At 35.8% G+C, this 24,723-nt stretch overlaps 1 protein-coding gene and 1 pseudogene across 12 annotated transcripts in view; one reads left to right on the top strand and one right to left on the bottom strand.

The window, feature by feature from the left end:
* The window catches only part of DTNA (dystrobrevin alpha), a 342,095-nt gene that overhangs the window by 125,482 nt on the left and 191,890 nt on the right, over window positions 1-24,723 (top strand). The window lies entirely within an intron of this gene.
* On the bottom strand, window positions 20,223-20,341 carry LOC112469312 (annotated as a pseudogene).

Raw genomic sequence — 24,723 nt, 5'->3', positions numbered from 1 at the left:
GCAGTAATCATATGTTACTGAGTTGCTGTGAGGATTAGTTAAAGATAAGAGAATGAAATGCTCATTAGTGACTGAAAGAATTTAAAAGGAGAGAGTAGTAGCAAAGATGCTAGTGAAAATTCAGTTTTGTTGGCAACAGAGATGTTCTTGGGAGCCTGGATTGAAGCAGCAACATAGAAAGTGGAGAACATCCGTTTCCAGAGACATGAGTGAGATGAGAATTTGGTATTGATAAGAACTGGTAGAATTTAGTAACCTCTTATAGTTAGAAAGAAGAAAGAAGTAAAGGCTGATTCCAGAGTGTCTAGCTTGGGAGACTAATTAGGTTGTAGCCCTATTAATGGAGCTGGAGAGTGGAACAGTTAGATAATGAATTTTAGGGGTTTCTAGTCAATCCATGCAAAAAGAAAGTATATATATATTTATGTGTGTGTGTGTTTGGAGTTCAGAAGGAAGGTCAAAATAGAAGATAAAGCTTGTGAAATCATCAGCACATAATATAATTGAACTTATAAAAGTAGATGAAACTGCCCAAGGAGACTATATGGAATTATAAAAAGCATAAGTTTCTGAAGAATCCTAACATTGTAGGAGTGGTTAGAAGACAGAGTCAATTACAGGGCCAGAGAAGGAAGGAATGGCTACAGATTAAAGTGATGAAAACAACAGTAATAGCTAATATGTATTGAGCGCTTATTATTGCCAAGCGATTTTGCTAAATGTTTTACTGTGGTGGTTTAGAGCACAGACAGTAGTTGGGTTCAAATCACAATTCTGTCAGTTACTAGCTGTGGCCATTGGCACATTTCATAAGCTCTCTGTACCTTTATAGCTTGATAATAATAAGAGTACCAAACGTATCGGATTAATGTACCACACACACAGCAGTGCCTGACTCCCAGAAAGCTCTGTATAAGGGTTAACGGTTATTTTTATTTTAATTTATTTAATCTTTACAATAACTTGATGTGGAGGTATGATTACACCCATTTTTTCAATTGAGGAGACTGAGATTCAAAAGATAACGTTACTTACTGCAAGTTAGTATCGGAGCTGGTTTTTGAAAAGCATTTGTCTGACTGGGAGCCCATCTATTTAACTGGCAAGAAAAGATATTACAGAAAACAAACCAAAAAAAAGGAAATAATTTTAAGCAGAGAGTGATTAGTTGTATTAAATGCAACAAAGCTGTCATGAAAATAATCTGTAGGCCCACTTCTAATTCATCAGGTTGAAAAACAGCAACAAAGATTTCGGTGAGAATAATATGATTTCAGAATTGGATACTAACATGCAGCTTTCACTACCTGGGAGATGAGCTAGTAGGAGCCAATTTATGCTCCTAACCTGAGCTATGTACCAAAGATTCCCATCTACAAACTTGGTCATCACCCAAGAGTGACTGTGCCTGGAAGAGTTCGAGGCATGATTTCCTATTACGTCAACGCAGTGGGACAGTTGGGTTATCCTCATGTTGAGTCATCGCATTGTGTTGTCTTTAATCGCATTTACATGGCTCTATCCATTCTCTAGGTTGAACAATTGCAGTCTTTAGCTTATTACTTTGCACCAGCCTAATGAACTTTATATAATCAACATCATCTTGTGTGTCTCGTAATATTTTCAATCTAATATGCTTTTAATTAAAGAAAGTAGAATTTATATAAACTTCACACTTAGGGATTTATAAATCCTTTGGTTTCAGAAGCAGAATACTTGGCATTACGCTTTTTCTTTCTGCTTGTGTGATGCCACCAACATAAATGGCTTGTACATTTGGGGCATTTTGTTTCAACTTTCCATTATGAGTACAAAAAGCTGCATTCCCTTTGTGAATGCTCATTTAAGGGGAGGATCATTTAGAAAGCAAGCCGAGTGGTTCCTATTGCATTTCGGCTCTTTCTCGTGTGTTAGCTGCACACTCTGAGTCTGTGCTTAGTCGTGGATTCCTACATAATTCTGGGCGTGGTGCCTTACTGAACAGTTCCCTGGTGTTATTTTGGAAAAGTCCTCTGCAGAAAATGCCAGAACTCAGCTTGAACTCTTGTCCCCTGTCAGGGAGAATCTTTCTATCAGCGGGATTTCTCATCTGTTTCAAAAATCATTCAGCACTTTACTAGTAAATTTTGTTTCTGTGGAATATGCCAACTGTAGCTTACCCTAATTGTTCATCCTAAGAGCTTCTGAAGCAACGTGTTTGATCAGGGACTTTCAGCCTTTACCGCAATTTTTTTTTTTAATTTAGAAATCTTCATTTTAATTCATGAAAGGTTTTCTGTTGTTTTTCAACTCACCATTTAAAGCACATGAATGCTTACTTTCATTTTAATCAATGAAATGAGATTTTATTTTTCCTTTAGGACAGTCCCACCTGCAATTAATAACAATAATTAAAAGTCAGTATATCTTCTGCGATGTTATATACCAGATACTTATTAATTTTTATTCCTATGGTGCTTCTATTACCCCCATTTGTAACTGGCAAAACTGAGACATAAAAAGGAGAGGAAATTTTTGTAAGTTAATAATAAGTAAAACCAATATTGAAATCCAGATAGTCTTACTCCAGACCCTGAACACTTAAGTGCTGTGCCATATTTGATGAATGAGGAAGAGCCAGAATTTGAAGTCAACTTGTGATAAAACAATGGTAACTATTTTGATATCTCCATTAAGACAATTCTTTACAACCATGTTGAGTTCCCAGAGTCCACTGCAAGTTAATTATTTGTTGTTCAGAATACAATGTAATGTGTAATCCGTTCACAAAATCCTATTTAAACTCTAAGTAGTTGAAATGCAATGTATTTGTAGTAGCTAATGTGGAGGCTATGATGTTGTAATGTCAGAAATCAAGGAAAACATAAAGCAGTAAGAAACTTTATAAAAAATCTTGAATAGTATTGCTTGGATAAATGTTAAATTTAATTATAAAATAAAGAAATATATAAAGCACTAATGTAGAAAGGAAGGGACTGAATCAGGCACATTATAAGGCATGATAACATCTAATGAAGTGGAAAAGTTGCAAGCTGAGAAACAGAAAAGAAGGCAAATGGGATGGGAGAAGGAGAGCTGGTACACAGAAAAAAATTCGAATACACACATTATTAACAATCATATACTCAAAGGGCTCCTCTAATTGCTAAATGTAATATGTTTTGTGGAGAAACACACACCACATTTCTACATCCTTATCTGACCACCCATCAATATATTGATAAAAGAGTTGCAGTAGCTCCAAAGACACCGACACCTGAAGAATTAGAGTTGTGTGTAGTTTCCTAAGATTTCAGCTTAGGAAAAAGGAGAATAAATGGAAAAACAGAGCCTGCCTTTCTTTAAAATTCAACTAAATGTTTGAGCATCATTAAAATTGATTTCTATGGGCTTAAGTAGGAGTGATATCAATTCAGTTGATAATTGAGATAACATGCAAAATCCATAGTAGATTGTACAGCATGTAGTACATATCCAATAGGTGGTAGTTAACAGAATTACTGGGGAAACCTGAGGTGCTTATCTAACCCCCAACCAAAGAAAAGAAGAAAAGAAAGGTAGTGCCTATCTGTTTAATGTATTTTAGGCCACTTTTTGGATTTGAGGTTGAGATTTGGACAACATAACCTCCTGAAACTTTATCTTTCATTCTTCGTGGTTCGTATTCATCATCCTTTCTGTACATTAGCAGTTCTTAAACTTTTGCATCTCGAGGCCTCTTTATACTCTTACAAATTAGTGAGAACACCAAAGAACTTTTATTTGTGTAGGTAACATCTACTAATATTGTCTACATTAGAAGTTAAAACTAAGAAATTTTAAATGTTTTATTTATGAATTCAATCCAAAACAACAAAACATTTACGTATTAATGTAAACAATATCTTTTTACTAAAAGAACTAATTTATAAACAAAAATTAGTAGGAAACGTGGCGTGGTTTTACATTTTTGCAAATCTAATGTCTGTTTTGATAAAAGACACTTTAATGCTTATATCTGCTTCTTCTATGTTTTGTTGTTTTGGTTGAAGTATGTGAAGAAAATCAAGACTCACACAGATATATAGTTGGAAAGGGCAGGAGCATTTTTACAGCCTTTTCAGATAATTTGTGGCTATTTTTAGATATGACACCTAAACTCAACAAGTGATTGTTTCTTAAAGGTGAAATGCAGTGTGGAATTTTAAGCCATATCAATTAATTTTGCATAATCTGTTACATTAAAAATCCATTATCTTCTTCATACTTTGTAATTTTTTACCTTTGTATGATTTTACAACATCGTACATCATGGAAAATATTGGTTTACTGAGTTATGCAGAGCTTCCAAATATTAACACATTTTCACTTTAAAATGTTTTTTAAAATACTTTTGTTAATATCACCATCATTCTCTTTAAAAAAGTCTTTTAGTTATTGGGAAGCTGTCCTGCTCATGGTGGCAGATGCCAGCTTTCCAAAATTCTGATTTTTGCTTGAAAACTCCAATTTTATCATTGGCAACAAATACTGTCATTTGTTTTACTTGAAGCGACAGCTCACTTCGTTCATTTTTGAAAAAATATTTGTGAAATACCCAAACCTTAATAACCATAGTTTGCCTGTCAGTCTTTCTTTCACTTAAAATGGCGCTGCATGAAATAACAGCTAATCCAGCTCAGAGTTGCTCAAGTGCTTTACACACACACACATACACACACTCACTCACTCACTCACATACTTTGGTGTGCAGCAGAGGTACTTTATGCGTATTTCCCATTTGATCATACAAAATTTTTAAAATACATACATTTGAGGATTGAGATTTAATAAAATCAAAATTTAATAATTTTTATTGTCGCACCAAGGACATTCTTAAGTGACGCAAATGCTTTTTGTAAAACTGCAGTGAAAAACTGCTAGTATAGTCAATAAAACTCTCTCCATTCTTACTAAGATGCTGAAAGTATTACCCACCATTGCTCTTCCACCATCAGTGCAAATGATAACATAATAAGTAAAGCATGAAACATGTTGGTATTATTATGAAAATAGTATTGACCTTGTGGATGCCCTGAAAGAGCCTCAGGGACCTCCCAAGGGCTCATGAACCAGTTTGAAAAAACACTACTGTACAGAATGCCTCTTTCTAAGTTTATCTTGTTCTGTTTTATTTTAAAGCATCTTTTTTCTACCCACAGCTTTTAAGTCATCAAATTACGGAATCCAAAGTCATGACTATGTCATAAGGACAGGCACTTGTCAGCTAAAATGGAGATTTTTTTGTGTTGATTCAAATGAGTTATCTGTTTGATGATGTTTTTTAAATGCTGTAGGAGAAATTGATGTTCATGGGTACTTAATAGAGAACTTTGTCATTGATCCCAACTCCCTGGTCATCTCTTCTTAAATTAGCCCAGAAAAGAGGATGAAATACTTAGTACCTACCAGCTATTGGTAGCCTCCAGGAAGCCTGGAGCATCTAAATAAATAAATGCCATACTTACTTACACAATGCCCTGCTTACTTACTTGCTGATTTTCCCCCCTAAATTGTTCCAAGAGAAAGTAAATGGATGGAATTCTGTCATAATATTGTGCCAAGAGCAAAGAAACTAGTCATATCTTCAGCCCCAAGCATAATTTGACTCACAGCCAGTCATCGTCACCATCAGTGGCACATTCTTCTATTTACTTTTAGCAACCAGGGTTTCATTCAGTGCAGTTCATTACCCTCCTTTAGCAGCTCTTATCAGATCCATCAAATTATAAAGCTACTATCGTTGCCTTAGGAAATGCCCATACAGGAGGAAATCATAGGAAAAAATAATATATTTCCACTCCAGAATTGGAAAGAAAAAAAGTACCCAAAGGGAGGATATATACAAAGAGGTGAACTTTTGACATGTATAACTATGGTAAATTAGTTAATTAAAATGCCATTTCATTTGGCTCTCAGATACTTTTAGGCAAAAAGAATTGAGTAGATCTGAGTCTCTACCTTACAGAGCCCTCAGTCTGGCTGCTGGTGGAGTTTCTGCTGAACGTTACAGCAGGGGCTGGACCTCTTGTTGTTTACAGAGTTCTCTCTCAGATGTAGACTCCTGTTATCTAAGCTCACAGAGATGAACTTACTAAACCACAAACAGTTTATTAAATTTTATACTAATGGATGTAAATGCTACAAGTCTACTCTCGTCAGCTAAATGTCCATTCTTTACCTGTGGGCAGGAGTAGGAAGGGAAATAAAATGAAAATTGTTGAATAAGATTAAATCAGTTAAAGGGAAATTAACTGAGGTCATTAAAATATTTGAAAGCTTTGAGCTAAGCGTATATTTCAACAGCAAAGGTAAATTTGCCATCAGAATCTTTTCCATGTTTATTGATTGATTATTGTCATTTTTGACTGGGCAGCTCCTCTTGCTGTAATGGAAAGAGCAGGGATTACCCATTGTCAGACAGATCCCAGGCATCTCAATGCCACTTCATACTGCTATCTGTTTTTTGATTAGTCACTTAGCCTTCTTTAGCTGAGGATTATCCCTGGGAATTAAATGGCGTAATGGATACAGAACATGAGAAAATGCCTGGCATGTGATAGGAAAACAGTAAATATTAATTCCCTGACTCTAGGGTTTCCATGCTTTCATTGCAGACTCTCCCCACAGTTCTCATTAACTTTATTTTTTTAGATATGCTAATATCCTAAATTATAGTTCAGTCTTGTAAATAACAGCTAATATTTACTGAGGGCTCACTATGTACTTACTAGTCATTGCATTTACTAAACCATTTAAATACATCATTTCATTTACTCCTCATAGCAACCCTGTGACAAGTGCTATAATTAATCCTATGTTATATAAGAGGAAACTGAGACTTGATATTCAGCTAATTTATCTGCCTGGAAAATGGTGAAGATTTGAATCTAGGAAGTCAAACTCCAGAACTCATGTTCTTAGATGGTGCTCTATGCCGACACTTGGGTGTGACTTGCCTCAGCACCATTCTTTATCTTCAAGGGGACCTCATATACCCCGGCTCAGTTCATTATGTGTTGATTTATAGTCTCAGAGGACATCTTAGTTTCTCTGTTTCTATGCTCTTGGTGGGGGCACCTCACCATCATGTTAGTTTCTAAGCATTTATGTTTATTTTATTTGTGAGTACGCAGAAATGTGGTACTCACTTTATTGGTGAGTATGCAGAAATGTGGTACTCGTGCCCAGAATGAAAACAAAAAGTTTATTTCCCTAGGTGGAAGAATATTTCCGCCTAGGGAAATATTTTTAATAAGTACTTATTAATCACCTCCTAGTTTCCAGGCATTGTTTTAGGAATTGGAGATACAGCCTGGACCAGAAATTCTCAACTTGAGCTCATCGATATTTTGACAAATTCTTCTTTGTTGTGGAGGCTGTCTTGTGCATTGTAAGATGTTTAGCAGCATCTGTCATCTACCCACAAGAGGCCAGTAGCATCCCCCTCCCCAGTTGTGACAACCAGAAATGTCTCAGACTTTGCCAAACGTTTCCTAGAGCGAAACAGCAAAACCACCCTGGTTGAGACCCACTGGCCTCATCCCTCCTTTCATGGAGCTTACATATGATTGGGCTAAAAAAAAAAAAAAAAGGAGAAAAAGCAATAAATTATATAATTTCAGGTAATATCGAAATAAAATGATAAGCATGATGATGGAGGAGGGTCTGTTTAAATGAGGTAGTCAGAGACCTCACTCACCTTCAAGCTTTTTCACACCCCAAAACACTTCTAAAACAATACTCCCTCTGATTGGTAAATGACATAGTAATGCAAAAACTCATTCCAGCAAAGACCTTTATGGTCCTGCTTGTATTAAAATGATTCACGCTCAAGCTATAAACCTGTCTCTCCTTGATCTACTCCAGCTCTCAGGAAAGAACTACAGGTTAAATTGAAGTCAGAGTGGGTGGAGGTGTTTGAGATCTAATTCTCCTCCTGCTTCCATGTCGTCACAACATTCCTCTTGCTTGGAAATAAAGAATAGACTGCAGGGTCCGCTGATGGCTTGCGGATATCAGCAGAGTATTTTGCGAGAGCACTGGCTTCGCTCCTCCAGCTTTCTAAACCATGCTAGTTCTTTTGAGGCCAAACAACTACAAATAGAGTATCTGTTAAATTCCTGTTTTTTATTTGGACACATTTCCTTGAGATTCACTGAGATGGGATTTCCTAATAGTTCTGAGGTTGTTTTCTGCACATCCCATTGAATACTTGAAAATATGCTACCTTTTAAGATATAAATGATGATATTTTAAAAGTCCCAATAAAAGCCTTTGATGAAAATTTCTGTCAGAAATGGCTATTAACTGCAGTTTGAGGACAATCAGAGATAATAATCCTTTTTATATTTTCATATTATCATCATTTCGTATTACAGACCATTTCATTACCTCTCTTGCCCAAGTGTCTACAGATTTACAATTCTCTTTCATTGGTATTTAGGCAGTTGTCCTGCTTTTATTCTGTATTGGTGCCCAGGTCCAGTAATCAATCTCTGTCATACTTCCCACCCTTTATCTCTGTTCTCATGGGGTCAGCAGCCTCAACAAGAAGACCCAAGACACACAACAAGAATCCCCACTGCCCAGTTGCAAACATATGTTCTTTTATTTGTTTGCTCATTCATCCTATAAACATTCATCAAATGCTGCTATAATCCAGGCTATATGCTAGGTACAAATGTGTGTGTGTTACTGCCACTGAATCAGTTCTGACTCCTGGTGACTCTATGAATGACTGATGTCCACAGTGTCCTATACCCAGTAGCCCTGCTCAGCTCCTGCAGACTCATGCCTATAGATTCTTTTATGGAGTCAGTCCATCTGATATTTGGTCTTACTCTTCCTGCCACTTTCTATTTTTTCCAGCATTATTGTCTTTTCGAAAGAACCCTGCCTTCTCATGCTGTCACCAAAATAGGATAGCTTAAGTTTTGTCATTTTTGCCTCCAGCGATGTTTTGATGTTTCAGGCTTAATTTGCTCTAGAACCCACTTGTAGAGCTTTTTTTGAAACACCGTATTTCAAATGAACCAGTTTCTTTCCTGTCAGCCTCTTCACTGTTCTTCTTTTACATCCATACATAGTAATTGGGAATACAAGGGTGTGGATGATCTTAGCGTTGGTCTGTGGTGACACATCTTTATTCCTGGTGATCTTTCCTAATTCTTCCATTGCTGCCCTTCCAAGTCTCAGCCTGCTCTTGATCTCTTGGCTGCAGTTTTCACTTGAATTTATGACTGAACCAAGGTAAGCAAGGTAATCCTTGATACTCCTATTAATCTTTCTAGGCCTCTTGCTTTTTGCCAGGTTGTCTGGCATCATGCTTTTTCCAGGTGCTGAGATATCTCCCATTATTTGCATCTGATCCCAGCCTGATTGTTTGCTTCATCTATATAAATTAAACCAGAACTGAGATTCCTTCCACCCTTTACCTAGTCTACCCCACAACTGGCAATTCTCTATTTTCACATTAAAATGTCAAAAATTACTCTTCAAACAAAGGGTTGCTTTTTTCCCAATGGACTTCTAGCTGTTTTTCATTGCATATGAAGGACTAATTTTTCGTATTTTTGTGTGTATGTATTTTGTTTGTGTTTTTTTGTTTGTTTTTTTTTAGGAAGGAATTTGAAACTTTATTAGATATTGTCAATTTACATATCTCTAGACTAGAGATGAAGACTTCATTAATAATCAGATAATCAATGAGATAATACATAATAAATTTTACTACTAGTATGAATAAATATTAAATTAAAAATCTTCTAGAAGATTTCTGGAACCCAGAGGAGTAATATGTTAACCTAAGCCAATGATGGGAAGACCTCATCAAATCATAGACTCTAAGAGATCTACAGGAAATTATTAATCATTTATCAAATCCTATATCTAAAAACAAATATAAATATTAATTATGTGATAGTTAACATTAATCAACTAATATGTATACCCTGTTATGAGCAAGGCATGTGATTAAGATAATTTAATCCTGGATAACTGTCCTTTCCAGTGCTGAGAATTCACCACTGACCTGGGCAGCCCAGGATGTTTCAGGGCAACTCTGAGTGAGTTCTCCCATTTATCATGTCCAGACCTTCCACCCTTGCCTTTGTCGTCCCCCGAAACCTGGTTAAACAGACCCAGTCTCTCTTCCATGTGGTTGCCCTTTAAGTATTTGACAACAGCAATCATATTTCTCTTGAATCTTGTCTTCTCCAGGTGGAACATTACTAATAATTTATTTAATCAATTCGTCCTCTACTGGCACAAGACTCTTTTCTAGAGGAATACCCTCAATCCTTTGACTCAGTCTTTGACTTCCCATCAGATATCAGTGCTTCGAAAAGTGTGGCCCAGATAACCAAATACTGTTATTTCTGGTATGAATAGTGCTGGGGAATTCTCTCTTTGGTTCTGTAGTTTATTTCAATGTAAATAAGTTGACATAAGAGCCTGCAGCTTAGAGTCGAAAGATGGTGAGAAGAGGCAGAAAGCAAAGACAGAAAACATTGTGTACCAGAAAATTAAGTGGAATAGATTGCATTACATGATTTCGGGCATACAGAGTTTTAAATAGTTACCCTGAAAAACAGTTACATAGAGCAAAGTCTTGGCAAACCATAACCCACCAAATAGGCATTGATATTGTTCCTAGCACCATTACTCTAAAGGGATTGTATCACCTTCAGAGCACTCATTTTATTTATTACCTATATCTGCCTTTCAAGTAAGATATATTGATTACCCACTGGATACGAGGTAATACTGTAATAGGCAGAAACTTTCCAATGAAGGTCTCTCTACATCCTTTCCACTACAACATAGGGTCTGTGAGGGGCGACTGAGGCTTTCTTGCAATCCTGTGGAGCATCCTAGAGCAAATCAAAAGAAGCCTGAGGACCACAACAAAGGCACTTGGAGTTGCACTGGGGTCTGCCTCCGTGTTGCCCAAACAGAACCTGGGCATCCCTAGGCAATTCCCACCATCCATGTTGGTATTCCCTGGGGCTCTAAGAGTCACTTGCATTGAGAATGAGCACCTTTCTTCACTATTTAAAACTCTTGAATGCTATTCAAGTACACTATCTTACCACCTCAGTAGAGGGAACTCAGTCTCTTGACAGGAAAACAGCTTGCACATTCCACTTTACTTCAGGCTGGCTTTCCTGGGGAATCGTGTTGCCTTGGCTCCAGTGCTAAGTCTCTTTGCTTTAAACCCTCCCAGAAATGTCACAGCAGTGCTGCCCTGTCTCAGGCTTGTTGAACACTAACCTGGAATCCATGCCAATAACTAGCATGCCATAACTCAGCAACAGGCTGTTATAAAACATCTCAGGATATTAGGTTGGGCTGAAGCCTGTGACTAGGGGAGAAAAAAAGAAATTTGATGGCTATTTCTGGTAACATTCTTTTACTTGGGGACACTGCCAGCCTTTGGTGGGTAGAATGAATATGTAACTTAAAAGCCAAGTGGCAAAATGTGTCATGTTGCTTAGCCCCTCTGGGCCTCTCCAAATTTACCACTGGTGCTTTTAACCACAGTCAGAACCCATGGTTTCTCATCATGGTTAGTAAGACAAGTGCCCCAAATATTTCAAAATATCAATATTAGCAGAATGCATGATTTTCAAAATTAACTCTTTTTTAAAAGTATGTGATTTGCATTAACACATTCTTATTTTGTGACAAAAATCTACAAGAAATACTCTTCAATGACAGTAGCCTAGCCTCAACTTCCAAGTTAAAATATAGTATGACATAAGATCTATCATGGATGTGCTAATTAGCACAGTTATGATATACTTGCATTTCCATACATTTAATAGCTTTAATGAAATCTGTTTATTATTATTATTTGCAGAGTTTTGAGGATATATTCACTGAGTGAACCAGAAATGGTGGCATCTGACTTACCTAGATCCAGTTTCATTGTCTAGGCTGTTGGCCAGAAGTATCTGACCATTATCTCAATTTTATCCTTAAATGTATTTTAGGATACAAGCTGTCTTTTTTAAAAACCAAAATTATGTTTTCTGCTTTACATTTTAGGATTAGTTGCCAATATAATATCTTATAAAATTATTATTACATAATCCACAACAATCAGATTGTATATTTCTTAATTACATGATTCGTTAAATTCTTACATAACATTAAGTATTATCTTTACATACCTGTAAAAGTTGTAAACTCCTATAACCCAAACCTAAATTGCTGAAACAAAACTCTATAGCTCATCAAATAGTACACCTTTCTTCAACTGTGTATTAGATTGTTTTCTCTAAATTATCTATTATTTGTATCATGGCCAATGTGATTATGGGGGATAACAAAAAATAGGAATAACACAGATATTTGAAATTTACAAATAAGCCAAACCTCATTTGAGTAAGTTATATTAGCCTTCCCTCAACGGATCCAAGTCTATTTGTATCCTTTCACTGTCCTACTCACCCTCTAGTGGAATTCTTTTTTTCTTAAATTTTTTAAATTAAATTTATGGGGGTAACATTGGTTAATAAATTATACAGGTTTCAAGTGTCCAATTCAATAATACATCATCTGTATATTACATTGTGTGTTCACCATGGAATTCTTAATAAGCAGTGGAAATACAGAGAGGGAGTAAACTATAGAGAAAGAAAGGAGCTAGAGGGTTCAAATAGTTACAAAGCCGAATGATTCATGGGGCAAGTTGGAATCAACCCTGTGATTATCAAGAGGATGTTTTTGTGAATGTTAATTATTGATAACTATTTATAATCGTTGTATTTATTAGTTGAGGTATATAGAGAATACAGTTACATGGCAACCAATCAAAATAACTTTTGTAAGATCCTAGCTTAAACATGGTCATCATTTCAAAAGACTTCCTGGAATGACAAACTTCGAAATGTATCCTAAATCCTCCTGGGGAGCTAAAAGGCTCTTCCAGGATTCATAATCATTTGAACATCTCTAAGTTTATTTTCAAGTTACATGTTTGGTTTAGTCATTCTTGATTTGTGTGCTTGTAATCATCAGGAATACTCTAGAAATATATAATTTAGCACCTCACTTTATAATCTGAAGAGAACATCACTGATGTTTTATTAAAATTTTGAGTAAAAGAAAACCATAATTTGCAGTTCACTTCAACCAGTCTTTTTTCTTTAGCCTATTATGGATATAAAATGTATCTGGCATTAATTAGTGTTTCCTAGTATTGCTGTAGCTTGCCAGAATCTGTAGACCTTTCCATAATGAATCCTTTATTATAGTAAATATACAAAGACATAAGATTCTAAACAGCTCATCACACTCCTTCTAATGTTTCTTGTACTCAAGAACATATTTTAATGTATACTAAGTATTTGAATTTGTTTTCAAATGGTAAATTCATTTTTTTAATTGTTGCCCATTAGGAGTTCTTAGTACACATTTATGAAGTTGTGAACTAAATACATTAATTATGATCACCTTCACACTGGCAGAAAATTCAATCTTTTCCTGTTTCTCAAGCTTATTTATTAAATAACTTTTTGACATTATGTAGGCATTGTCAAATTAGAAATTGAGATTATTATAAAGCCAGGCTCTAGCTTGGAGATTTTTACATCTTAGATGAATGGTGTGATTTTAGAGGTGTTTATTATCCTCAGTATTGTGCACTTACAGTAAACCCTGGGTATATCTGCTAGGGTAGTGTTCTTTATTGTTAATAAGACCTGCATATGGTTTTTTTGAGCCTATTCGTGAAAAGGCTGAGTATGTTATTAATCCCACCCTGTAGTGTGGGCAGATAATTGAAAATTACTGTTGACTGAGGGAAGAGAAAAATTACTTTAAGCTTTGTTAGAGGGGTATTAACTTTCGAATATAGCAGGCCCTCTCCATTCTAGATATTTTTGTTCATAGAATAATCTATAAATATGTATCTCTATATGTAGAAAGTGAAGAATAGACCTCAAGAAGGGATCAGATTATATGGACGGTGTGTGCATACACTAGAATCAGTGCATGGAAAGGAATTCCTCAACTAGGCCTTTGAGCAAGCACATGCAATAAATGTGACTGAAGCAAATGGAGAGTCCCTTGAATGCTTCCTCAGCTCTATTGACTCTAGAAGCTGGTTAACATTATTTTCTACCCTTTAACTCATTTCCTAATCTTGTAACTGTTTCGTGAAATATCGGATCTCATTTATTAATATTTCCTTTAGGCACATTTTCATTAATCAAGAGATCAAGAAAGAGAGGTGGAGACACACATCCCAGACATCCCATGCCTTTCCATTTATGTTCTGAACTGATCATTTTAATTGCATTGACTGAATATGTATTTGCATAGTTGGCTTATTTTGTTGTTATTTTAGAGGATGTTTGATTGTGCTTAATTTTCAACAACTCTTACCCTTTAATTCAATACCTTAAAAATTTGTTGTCTCAGTTATATCAGAATAGCCCAAATAAGAATAAAACATTTTTCATTGGATGATGAAAAATCATAGTGAAAAACTGGACACATTACTCAAATTCCTATCTCTTATTTATCTATATTAAACTCAAAATTTAGTTATACCTAGGATTACCAATAAACTTTTCTTCTAGATCTAAACATTTTCAACTTGCAGTTTTAAAATTAGAAGGATGCATCTCATATAAAGAATAACAAAAAACCATAAATGTTATATTTTATACTTTATTTGAAAAAAAAGTATATTTTATGTCCAGGTATAATATTTTATACACACACACACACACACACACACACACACACACACACAATGTATGTATGTATGTATGTATGCATGCACGCACACATGCACACACACACACGCACACACACATACACAAACACAATTTTCCATTCTCCTCTCCTTCCTTTTACCATTCATTCTTGGCTTGCAAATTGATCTGTGTCTGTATTTATCATCTTGATAAGGGACATCATAGTGATTTCCCAGAGGCAATAGGAGGGCTATTTTAGTGTTTAGTATAATATTCATATGTATATATACGTATATATAGTCCAAAAGTCAGTTTGAGCTATTAAGCAAATTATAGTTGACCCTTGAACAACATGGGGGTTGGGTGCTGACCCCTGTACAGTCAAATATCCGTGTATATCTTTTGACTCCACCAAAAATTCAGTCCTCACTTAGTACCTGTGGGACTGGTTCCAGAGCATCTGCAGATGGCAATCCCTTGGATACTCAAATCTCTTCTATTAAATGGCATAGAACAGTTCATACAATTGGCCCTCCATATCCTCAGATTCTCTACTGTGGATCAAAAATACTGCTTTCAATTAGGGGTTGGTTAAATCTGTGGATGTAAAACCTCCAGGGATATGGAAGGCCAGCTGTATATTTATTGAAAAAAATCTGAGTATAAGTGAACCTGCACAGTTCAAACCCATGTTGTTCAAGGGTCAACTATACATTGATTTACTGAGTAATAATCACCAGTTTTAACTTTTAGCAACTTGGTTCACCACAAGTTAATGTCTGAGATAAAATGGCCATTTTATATTACTTTTGTTTTATAAATAATATAACACCAGAAATACCAAATTTCATGCTAAAATGTCTTTTAAGGCATAGGCCAAATATTCAAGTTATTTATTGTTCTCTAAAGATCTTGACTTTGATCATTTTTATGCTTAGAAGGTTCACAGAATTCTGAGAGGAATTAAGGTGGCCTGTGGTCTCATTTCAGTGAATGTGAATATAAGGGAAACTGCCCAACAGCCTCCTTTAGGAAATATCCCAGAATGCAAAATGGGGATAATGCACAGTGACCACTTTGGCTAATATCCCTCAATGCTTATGTTTGTGAAAAAGTCACGTTTAGCACAAATAAGGTAGTAATACCTTTTGCATTAGAAATAATTCCCAAAATTTCTCTTTCGTGTGCCAGTCTCAGGTAAGCATTCTTGGTAAACAGGTGGCTTTCCTCCGTGTGATGATTCAGAGAGCCAGTTTCGTTTTATCTTATGACACTGCCATCCTCTTAGACTATAGAGCCCTCTGCTTCTAGCCAACAGTGAAGGGAGAAAAAGCATAGATGAACAAATAAGTAAGCTTTATCGGGGCAGGCCTGAAAGTGGCGCATATCATTTTTGTTTGTATCCCATTGGCTAAAATTTAATCACATGACTTAACTGCAAGGCAATCTGGAAAATGTAGTATAGCTGTGTTTCCGAGAAGAGAAAGCTTGTGGTCGTGGTCTTTGCCACATGTATTATTTTATATGTTCCTAAAAAAGAGGAAAAGCACTAACCTACTGGGGACTGGCTTTTGGGACTAGCTTTGTCACTAAAGAATTATGAAAAATTTAACAGGTTCATCTTTTTGCCTTTTGTGCTATTTGATCTCATAGAGCTCACAGTCTGTAAGAAAAGACAGACATCAAATAAACACACAAATAAATGTATAATTACATTACATGAGAGCATGGACCTGCCTCTCTGGCACCTAAAACAGTGCTTGGTGCAGAGTAGGGGCACAACAATAATTGTTGAATGAATGCAGGCCAAAAGGCATGAGTGAATGAGTGAATGAATGAATGAAAATATATGACAGAAAAGAGTAGGTGCTATGAAAGAAAGCAGTAGGGGAATCTAAATTCATTTGGGTCATCAGGGAATATCTTTTTGAGGGAATTATATTGACATCGAAACCTGAAGGACGAATAAGAGTTAACAAAGAGAAGAGTTATTGGAGGACAGAATTTTCCAGGCAGAGGAAATACTAAGTTCGAAGGATCCAAGTTGGGAAGAGATTGATACATTTAAGAAGCTAAAAAGTGGCCGGCATGACAGGGACCTGAACGGGCGGGGTGAAAATGATGGAAGTAGGCAAAGGCTATGCCAGGCAATGATTCCATGACATATTTAGCCTTTTGGTCTTTCCTGCAGACGCAATGGAAAGCCAGTGAAAAGTATCAAGAAAGAAAGGGAGCAATGTGATCCTATTTTTATTTTTGAAGATCGTTTCAGCTTTCTGTGAAGAATGAGTTGAAGTAGAGTAAGAGTAGAAACAAAGAACTAGTTAGGAGGACATCATTAAAGTAGGATGACTAAACCAGAGCAATGATTTAGAACAAGATGAAGGCAGAGCAGGTGGAGGGACTTGAAGTACGTGTTGTAGTTGAAGGGAAATTGAAGGAGATGTACACATGCACCAATGGAGCCCTCTGGTTCTATGCTGCATTATTATTCTTTTTAAAATGTCATTACAGTGACTGTCCTACCTTTTAAATTAGACCTTTCAAGACATTCAGTGTTACTTCCTTCAGATTCTTTTAGAACCTTTGTCCCAACTCAAGATTTGCTCAAATATGGGTCAAATAACAGACATTTAAGTTTGGGCCAGATTCTTGGAGTTCTTCAAAGCTCATTCTATGTTATGTTGTATTTCTGTTTTTCTTCGTCTTCAAGAAATTGTTTAGGCATATTGAATAATTCTAGTAGAGTGGTGTGTGTGTGTGTGTGTGTGTGTGTGTGTGTGTAAATATATCTTTATCTTTAGCATCCAAATAACTTACCCATCGAAACTTTTTTAAAAGGTAATTTTTGGACCATCTTTAATGTGATACTGTTGCTTCCATTTTAATTTTTAATTTACTGTTTTAAGAAGTAATTCAGATATTGTAATAATGTCAGAACTTTATCCTTGACGCCAGTGTTCTACGTCAGAGTTAGTTATAATGGTTCAGGCCTTTATTAGAATTTCTTTGGAGATAAGAACGCTCTGTACAGAAGACTGGAAATTTGATGCTCCTGAATTCCATTCTGCTCTCCTCCCTCTTCCCATTCATTCTTGGCTTGCAAATTGATCTGTGTCTGTATTTATCATCTTGAAAAGAGACATCATAGTGATTTCCCAGAGACATTAGGGGGGCTATTTTAGTGTTTATCAATCAGCTTTTAAGATGAGATGAGTAAAAGAGTATTATGATCTTGGGAAGTGATATGTCTGCAAAATGGCTGTGACACACGAGCGAGAATGCTGTGAAGCCCAGGCAGCTTTCCTACAGGGACATCATACCCACAATCAGTGAAATACATCTGGTAGATTCCCTCCCTCATTCTAAAGATAGAGCGTCATTTCTGGGACTTTTCTGGCAATGACATTTACATGCGTTAAATGTTGTTTCAATTTTAAATAGTTTATTTGAATAATTTTCACCCAAAATGTGCTATTTTGAGCCACAAGTCCGTGGATAAAATTCTTTGGTGGCCTGTTGATCTCCAGAGAAGAAAACTTAGAACCATTATTTTTACAAAGAAACATTTGATTGTTTCTGCCAAGCACATTGAGGTTTATAACAATTTTTTCATTTCATGTCTATTGGGATTTTCTTCACTGTGGTGCTTATGTGATCCAAAGCAGCCATAGGAAATTGAGAGAATCTTGTAAATTCGCTTTGTTATTCTGATGTTAGTTTGTATGTGGAAGTAGGATAGGAATATAAAATATCATAAAGCTTGCTTTCAAATTTCAAGGTGTTATTTATGATTCCAGTTAGGTATTTACATATTTCACTTATCTCAAAACTGGTACTTCTCACCCTACCAAAAAAAAAATTCAGAACTCAAATTTTTAGAGAAAGTCAGTGACACAGGAGAACTTGACAGTCAAAGAAACCTTACATTTTTTTAAGGTTCCCCATTGTCCAGATCAGCCAAACATCTCTGGTTACACTGCTTTCTGGCACCTGGCACAGAAAATGAAAATCCTCACATCCTAAAAGCAAAGTATTTGAAGAGAAAAAGTTGACCTTCCAAACATCTGGGTTTATTGCCTAAAACACCAAAAATGAAACATAAGCAGAAAAACTATGAATCAGGTGAACTCTTCATTCTACCTCAAGGGTGAAAAATTCCAATTATGTGAATCAGTTGAAAACAGTGAAAAAGGCACGCGCGTGTGTGTGTGGGTGCGCGCGCGCGCGCGCGCGTGTGTGTGTGTGTGTGTGTTGTTTTTTCTACTTGTACACACCTGCTTTGCTCCTGTTCTCCCCTTGGGACACAGTCTTTTTATAGTAATTGTGGTAATTAGATCCCTTCCTTTTTAGATGCTCTTAGTCATCTTTTGGATCTGAAGCCAATGTCTCTGCCTCAGAACAGAATGAAAATTCAAGTTCTAAGCCTATGGCACCCCTGGATACTCCCTTACTATTCAACAAATGTTGATTGAGCTTAGAGACAGACATTATACTAGGGTTATATGAAAAAGCTGCTGCAGTTGAGTATTTATGAATATCTGTTCTAATGTCGGTAAAGAACATAAAATTAGTACGTTGAATCAGACTCTTGATCCTGTTAAAAACATGTTTTTTTATATATATATATAAAGTGGCACCAAGAGATATGTTATGAAAGAATGTAGTTATCCTTCTTACTCAGATTAAGAATTTCCCTCTAAATCTTAATGTCCATTAGTAATTTATTACAGTTCTATGACTTGAGTCATTTGAATATTTAGAAATTATTTTCTACTTTCAACCTTCTCTTAGTAATATGTGGTAGTACAAAACCTTTATGGATCTTTGAAGTTTCAGTGGTTTTTCAGTGGATAAGTCGCTTGTCAGCTTTCCCAGATCATTCAAAGCTCTATAGACTTCACGTCTTCTTTTTAATAGCCCATATTTTTTTTAGTCTTCAAGTTTCAGCCACCTATACAGCTACCTCCCTATTCCCTTGAGATACATCATATATATCTTGTGAGCTGTGGTAGCTAGAACTACAAGTAGTATTTAAGGTATAGACATAATGTTTTTATAAGGTGGTCAGATTTTATTTATGTATAATTATATTTATGGTTTTATCTCCTTATTAGCAATACTTTCCTCATGAGATTACTATGAGGATTAAATGAGATAGTGCTTGGAAAGTAATTAGTACAGTGCTTGGCATAGTAAGCGCTCAATAAACGTTAACAATTGTTACTATTTAATTTTTATACTATTTTAATGACCACACACCATTGCCAGTCACTGTTATTTTTAAAGCCTGGGTTCCCCTCATTCAGTAATGTAGGATGTGCTCTAGTTAGGTTAGTGTTCCTAATACCCATCTCTAGTCTCACCTGTTTCATTTATTTCAACAAATTCATATAACAGGTATTTTTTTTTTTTAGGCGAGGCAACCTTTGGTTGACCTCACAGATCACAAGGACCTTGTCAGCTTACAATCCCTTATTTTTTTATTTTTTACATCTACAGCACCTGGTCTTCCTAAGTGGTCTCCCATCCAAGTACTAACCAGGCCCGACCCTGCTTAGCTTCCACGATCAGACAAGATCGGGCTTGTTCAGGGTAGCATGGCCATAGATTGTTAACAAGTATTTTACGAATGGAGCGAGGTACTGAGGATACAGCTCCGGATAGGCTAGATCTTCACGTTCAAAGAACATACCATAAACAGGGAAAACTAATAATAAATAAGTAATTACAATGAGGTGCCATGAGAAGTGTGGGATCAATGAGAGAACATAGAAGGGGGAGCTAACCTAATACAGGAGACAGGTTTCCTGGAAGATGTGACATTAAAGCTGAAACCTGGAAATAAGTAGGAGTTAGCCAAACAGAGGGAGCAGGAGAAGGACAAAAGTGGAAAGATTACCGGGAGGAAAAACTATGTGTAATACTTGGAAGTTAGAGAAAATTCTTATTTATTGAGAATCTGAAGGAAATCCAGCATGAGCAGAAAGGTAAATAACAGACAGAGAAGGCCGGAGAAGTGGGCAGGCACCAGATCTCAGAAAGCCTTGGGATTCATGTTAGAGTTTGAACTTTATTCTGCTGTACTGTGAAAAGTCAGTGGCTTCTCTTCATCCATCTAATATCATCCAGCCTCCTTAGCTGAATTCTATGTGATTTGGCCCCATCCACCATTTCAAGCTTCATTCCTATTATTTCCCCCACATAACCCTGCCCACTGTTCCTACATTCCCATATGTTTGCTCCTTTCCTTAACTAGAATGTCCTTCTTCGAATTCTGCAGTTCAATTCAGGAAGCATTTGTTGAATAACTGGTGTGTGCCAGGCACTGTGAGCCTTCATCCTTCCAGTGTCTTTTCATTCATTCATTCATTCATTCATTCATTCATTTTATAAATATTTATTAAGCATCAATATGTAGAGGGAGCCATGCTACTTATACATGACATTTCTTCTGTGAAGGCCTCCAGATGCCCCAACTAGAATAATCTCTTCCACCTTTCTTCATCCTCTGAAATCCTAACATTTGAAACGTGTCTCTCCTCTGACTCTCGCCACTTTTGATACCGTATTATAGCTAATTACTTCATGAGTCTGATACGCCTACAAGACCTCTGTGTGATAGGGGACATGGTGCAGGTCTAATTTATCATTGTATTTTCCAGAGCTCATAACCTTGAATTAGTCTAGGAGCTGCAATGTTCATAATAAATATAAGTATGAATGAATACATTTTTCTGAAAATAGGTAGTAATAACTTTATTTTGATACTTTCTAATGATACACATTGCCAAGCAGAACAATAAAATTATTTGTTTCAAAGTGATTAAACCTGAATCTAGTACAGTTTCTCTAAAAAGAAAAGAAAAAAAAATCAGTTTCTGACAGGATTCCAAGATTTACATAAAAACCCCATAGATGAGTAATATATTATTAGCGATTATTCATCTAAAGTACTTAAAACTGTATCACCTCTACTATCCACTCTGTAGTATGCATTTATTCATTCCTTTTGCATATTTTTATAATCATGGTAAGTCAGAAAAGGAGAAAAATAGAGTAGACTTCTACCTGTTGATTGCTAAAAATAAAACTCTATCTTATCTTTAGCTTTTTCAGTTTTCAAGCTGTCTGCATGGGTTCACAACCTACTTCTGGTAGGTTCTGTGTTTCACAGTGAATACTGGAGTTGAATCCTGATTATCTCCACAGTGAATGCTGTAGTTGAGGCTTGATTCTCTCCAGTGTATTAATGGTCTGTTTGGATAAAAGGAGAAGGAAAAAACCACTTAACCCTAAGGAATTTTTAAGTACCACTGAGGAATTCATGATGAAATATCAGACAGTGATGAACATGTCTTCAGATGACACAGTGCCCACTTCAGCCTGCTTGAACCTACCCTTGCTTGCTAATGCTGTTTGAGTTTTATACCTGTAGAGAAAATAAATGAAAGCTGTAATTCCATGCTCTGATCACTATGCTATACTCCTGCATCTTGCACAATCATATACTCAGAGCACATGAGGTAACCTTAATACGAGCTGGGACAAAGCTTAGTTGTGAAAATTAATTTCTTAGACACATTCTGAAAATATGCTTCGTATTTCAAACCCAAAATTCAGAAGATTTTGGAATTTATCTTCTATGTGGGATAATTGTCCACTCTGTATAGATTTAGAAAGTTGACTCTAAATCTCCAAAAGAATTATACACACACACATTTATATTTATATACATACACATATATAATATTAAAGAATTCTTTTACTGTTTTTTTAAATTAATATTTGTAACTTTTCAGAACCACATAGCATTCTGGCAACATATGATATTCTATCATTCAGCCAGGTGAAAAAGAAAACCCCAGTCTAGGTAGACAGGCAAATAAACTTCTGGGTTCAAGAGCTGATCTTCCCACACTACACCCACCCACCCACATCCCTCTCTGGGTCAGTACTGGAAACCATTGCCTCCCTCCCTCTTACACATTGGTGGTTCTTCAGAGTAAGAGTAAAATGAATATCACCCTAGCGTAACTCACATTATCACCGCCCCACCCCCCTGGGCCTCCTCTCCCCTAATTCACACTATAATTTCCCTGCTTAGAGATGCTCAGAATCCTGTGTGCTTAACTTTATCTGGAAAATGCAACAGTGGTTAAAGACATAGCTGCACAGGTAAGGATTTTTGAGTATTATGTTCATCTTTATTAACTATCATTAAATGAGAAGGAAAAGCTTATATATATACATATATACATATACATATATATACTCGTGCATTTTGCCCACTCAACTGTTAATTTTCTTATGTTTTTACATTTTATCTCAAATAATTTATAGGTATTCCTAAAAACATCCAAAGGATCACTACTCAGGTTAAATTATGTTCTTTTCTACAAGTAGTTAGGTTTACTATTAATAAGTAATAATATATAAAATTTTCTGGAAGTTAGACTGTCCAAATATTTTTCTAATCAAAGAACTTGATGCAATTGAGTATAATAAAAATCATTTTGTTGGAGTATGAATGGGTCAGTCTTTCCAGGAGTCTTACAGTCTTGTCATTGAGTAGACACACTCAGAAAAAGGTCAGTATTCCTATATACAAAGAAATTAACTCATCAGTTTACATTCTACCTTTAAACGAGCAAACAAGGGAGGCTTTACACACACGCACACGCACACACACATGCCCGCATGTTTATATACACAACACACACACAGTAATATTTGGTTGTCATTGTTTCTCTTGCTGCAAATGAAAGAATCAAGGTATATGAATGGACTTTATGTTCTTTTATTTTATGGTGACATTGTTTAAAGAAATCCAGTAAGTTTCAGGTGTACAATTTAGCAGTAAGGTATATATAGATATAGATATATTACATTGTGTGTTCACCACCCATAGTTAGATTTCTTTCTGTCACCACATATTTGACCCCTTTTACCCCATCTACACAGTAATTCTATGGTTTGAGGAACCCCGTTACAGGACAGCTTGTATCATTATCAAGTTTTAACACAGTTTATAAGTTTCTTTTATAAACATAAGTTCCTTTTATTTCTTTAATTAGACATAGTCATGATTTTATTTCCAGTTTTAGTGTTCCTAAACACTAAGCACTAACTGTCAACCCTAGAAAAAGTGAAGGAAGCCATTCATTAAAGTGATTCATCTTGGTTAAACCAGGCAAGGCTGCATAGTTTGAGTTTTATCTTTTGCACACTGTCCTGCTAGGAATCACATTCAGAGAATAGAGGGGCTCTTCTTACCTTAAATGTCTGAAAATTGTGTCATTTTGCTACTTTCGTTAATGGCAATGGGATGCAAATAGGACTTGAGGCGAGCTGCCAATCACCAGTAGCACCTTTCTTCCTGAACTTCCAGGTCAGGGAGCAATCCCAAGTTGCTTTTTAAAAATTCTCACAATGAAGTCCTCCAAGGCCTGTCAGGTTTCCCAAACCACATTTTACAGATGTCACAGCCTTCAGTGGTGTGACTTTTGTTTGGTGACCCTGAAAAAGTATTGTTAAACTATAAAATCTTAGAATAAATAGGATTCTGTTTTTTATTATATTTCTCAGTAATAAAATTTAGAATAAAGAGAAGGTAAGATTTTAATTGTTAAATGTTGAAATGTTTTGTTTAATACTGTAATGTAGTTGTCTAAATATTTATTGAAATTAAGTCATTAGTCTATTTTACATAATCTTTCCATTTTTGCGTAGTCTTGCTCAGCATCTTTTTAATCCCAACCATTAGAATTAAATAATATAAAGTTGCTATTCTGAAAATGGCTGGAAGCTTGTCCTAGCTTCGTTAAACTTTTCTTTCTTTTGTATATTTTCCGAATATAGGTGCTTTTCTTTTGGTATTACTCGGAAATGCTTGTAAAGAATTTAGATTTAAAAACAAAAACTTGTCAAAAAGTGAAATGTGGCATAAATCAATTTCCTTTCATTGTCCAAACTGAAAGAATTAAAAAACAAT

Source organism: Pteropus alecto, unplaced genomic scaffold (assembly GCF_000325575.1).
Source record: "Pteropus alecto unplaced genomic scaffold, ASM32557v1 scaffold146, whole genome shotgun sequence".
NCBI lineage: Eukaryota > Metazoa > Chordata > Mammalia > Chiroptera > Pteropodidae > Pteropus > Pteropus alecto.
The sequence above is the reverse complement of the archived record's forward strand: the minus strand, read 5'-3'. Positions and strand labels throughout refer to the sequence as shown.